Here is a 3,497-nt window from a genome sequence, read left to right on the forward strand (position 1 = left end):
ATGCAACGCCGAGTGCCTGGACACAGCCCTTAGCCGTGCTGTATTGGTCATATACCGCAAACCCGAGGTGCCTTATTGTATTAAAAACTGGCTCCCACGTAATTAGAGCAGTAAAAATAAATGTTTTGTTATACCCGTGGTATATAGTCTGATATACCCGCTGTCAGCCAATCAGCATTCAGGGCTCGAACCACCCCGTTTATAATTGTAACGACGAGGAGAGAAGGATCGGTAGACCAATGCGCAGCGAGGGTGTGATGACATAATGATTTATTGAAAAAACAGACGAACACTGACACGAACTAGACTTCAGAAATACAAAATAACAAAACGATGTAGACAGACCTGAACAAACGAACTTACAAATACACGAAGCACGCTGACACAGGAACAGACTACATAAACGCACGAACAAACCGAAACAATCCCGTGTGGTGCGCAGACACAAACACAGGAGACAATCACCCACAAACAAACAGTGTGAACAGCCAGCCTATATATGGTTCCCAATCAGAGGAAAACGTAAACCACCTGTCTCTGATTGAGAAAACCCATATAATGCAGATCCATTCATGTTGGATACAACATGTTGCATGTTGTTGCACAGTATATCAGTCTGGAATTGGTATCCCAAGATTCCCCTCAAATTTTACCTAAATATAGGGAAGGCTGCCATTGAAATCTCTTAAAGTAATTCACGCTCCAGGCAAAGATCAAAGACTAATTCGACCAAATGTGTATCCTTATGCTGGTTTACAATCTTCCCCTTTTCGCGGATGTACTCTGTAGAGAGAGAAAGGAAGACGAAGACTGTGTTCCCTATCAACGTAWATTTCAGCCATTATCTGATGAGGACTTCTGGGTACTTCAGCATGCTCTTTTAACTGTGCAGGACGCAGTACAAACATGACATGTTGCAAATCACTTTCTCACCGGAACAGCTATGATAAATGAGAGCAGGTAAGTRAACTTTCTATAATGTGAGCAGTTTCATAGAAGTGAGATGCAGATGAATGTGAAGAATATCTTARCTTACTGCTGTGATGCTGTGGAAATGGAACATTTCAGTCCACTCCTGATACAGSAAATATAATGGCTTGGGACTGGAGTGACAGAGTGAACTAAACSACATCATGCAGTTATAAGCATGAATAAAATAACATGTTATTGAAYTGGGACTTGAAAACTGTATTGCACAGGAGTTTTCACAAATCCAAAGTGCACTTATCGGGAGTGGGCTGTTCTGTTAAATGGGTGTTGAGAATACAATGTGCTGGGTGTCCTCTTACAGCTATCGGCTTTACCTCCTGTCCTGGGAACAAAGGTCAGCTCAAAGATATGTCTCTGTCTGAAAATAGTATTGTTTACTTGTTCAACAGTCTTTCAATCAGCACATGTATTTGCCAGGGCACAGGGTACAATCCAGGGTACAAGCCAGGGCACAAGCCAGAGCATAAGCCAGGGCTCAAGCCAGAGCACAAGCCAGGGCACAAGCCAGGGTACAGAGCAAAAGCCAGGGTACAATCCAGGGCACAAGCCAGGGCACAAGCCAGGGTACAAGCCAGGGCACAAGCCAGGGCACATGCGTGGCGTACATTCTGTGCAGGAGCTTACATAGGTCGTTGAGTCCCACACGGACAAGACTGAGTAGTGATTTTCTGTTTTAATGTATGAATGGAGGAGAAAGTCAGGACACACACTAATGTGTATTAATGACTAATCAACACATCAAGGTTAATAATATTGAAATAAATAAGGGGGGCCATTTCATCTACTCAAGAAGACTGACAACGTTGCAGACTCTCTGCAAAGTAAGTAATCTGTTAGTTAAAGACTCCACTTTAACCTGGTTTCTAGGTTTATCATATGCAGACAGCCGCCTGCATGGAGGATGAAATATGAGTCAAGATGAACAATGGACCCCACATTGGCTAAAGGTCTATAATAAGCAGCCAAAGTGGGCAGCCTGACCGTGCCACTTGAGACGGAACACGCTGCTTCAAACGCCCCAGCGGCACGTTCTTGGCACTATAGAACATTGGCTGTGTCACAACAAGGTCTATGTCTTAACTTCTTCAAGGTTAAATCCCTCGCAGACATCTTGCCGCTTCAGATAGGCGAGCGAGCGTAGTGTTCAGAAGCCCCAGGACTTTGGCTGCTAAGCTAACATGGCCCTCCAAATGGATATGTGACTGACAGAAATGGATGGGGATCACAGCACAGGACAGAAGCTGGGTTGTTAGACTAATATTAGGTTATTTCAGTATTGTCTTCTAAAGCCTTACAATAGCAGCAGTGCGATTCAGGTTGAAGGCTTGGTAGGAATGAGAGTGATAGTACAGGCATTGTGGTTTTGTAGTAGGCTATCCCCATTGAGATGTGCGTTGGGTGATGTGAGTGGATGAGTGGTGCGTGGGCAGGTCCCGGCGAGTGGGAAGTGAGTGGAGTGGAGGTGTTCCAGGTTGGGGGCATGAGGACATTGCCTCAAGCATCCTGCTTAATAGCATAAGGATCCCAAGGTGAGCCATCATGATCATGACCACTTCTGTCAATGCTTTTCAGAACAATAAACAAAATACCATTTTTTTCTTTTCAGGGCATGAACAATTAAGAGAATACTCGTTTTTTTTTTTACAAAGCATAAACTATAAAGAGAATATGCACTCACATAACAACTTGACATGTGTGTCACATTAAACATATCAGTGAGATCCTTTCAAGAAAATACTAATCTCCTTTCACACATCTTTTTTTTTTTTTTTTTTACATGCAAATGAGAACGCTTCTCCAAGAGCAAATTGACATCTCAGAGCTTATGCAGAGTAACCACATGTACATATGGATGTGTGGGTTGGTGGCATCTTACCTTGCCAGCAGCTCCTCCTAGTTCCAGATGAGCTCTACAGGCTGAGATGGGGAGCTCTCCTCTGAGTGAGGCACTTCAGAACAGGGCTTCTCTGTGTAAGAAGCAAAAGACCTCTACAGAAGTCTAAGTCTAGAATGTCTGAGATTCTCCCATAGAACAGAACCTCTACCTCCACTACGACAAGCAGTGTCCCTGTGCTRGGGAAATGAACACTTCGGAGTCTGAGTAAATGCTGGTCTGTAAAATGGAAKAGAAGTTGACAAAGTTTGGTTCATTCAGTGGCCAGTTCAAACAGCTGGGCCRGCCAAGATACTAGAGTGCTAACTGATGAGGTCAGTCCAGTCTGCCTCTTATTGGCTGTTTGAGGATTAGAGCCGTGCCCCTAAAATGTTTTCCCCACCTCCTTGCCATGTGTCTCCAGCTCACATGTACTGCACTATTGGCCCTATGTGAAACTTCAAACAGTAGGATACACACTAATGTCTGGGCCTAAGAGATAACATGTCTGTTGGCCATTGATTTCTTTCATAATTGTATAGACAATAGATTACAGGATATTGGTAGTCACAGCAATCAAACAACTGGCTCCCTCTTAAGCAGCTTTTGTTGCTCCCCTCTGGTCTCCTTGGAA

At 43.9% G+C, this 3,497-nt stretch overlaps 1 protein-coding gene across 1 annotated transcript in view; it reads right to left on the reverse strand.

Annotated features, from left to right (window-relative positions):
- LOC112069022 (monocarboxylate transporter 1) overlaps positions 1-3,184 on the reverse strand; it is a 31,705-nt gene extending 28,521 nt beyond the window's left edge. Inside the window, exon 1 of the mRNA XM_024136273.2 lies at positions 2,867-3,184. The gene's annotated coding sequence lies outside the window, so the exon portion shown is untranslated. The remainder of the gene's footprint in view (positions 1-2,866) is intronic.
- Positions 3,185-3,497: the final 313 nt, after the last annotated feature.

Source organism: Salvelinus sp. IW2-2015, unplaced genomic scaffold, assembly GCF_002910315.2.
Source record: "Salvelinus sp. IW2-2015 unplaced genomic scaffold, ASM291031v2 Un_scaffold859, whole genome shotgun sequence".
In the NCBI taxonomy this organism is placed as follows: domain Eukaryota; kingdom Metazoa; phylum Chordata; class Actinopteri; order Salmoniformes; family Salmonidae; genus Salvelinus; species Salvelinus sp. IW2-2015.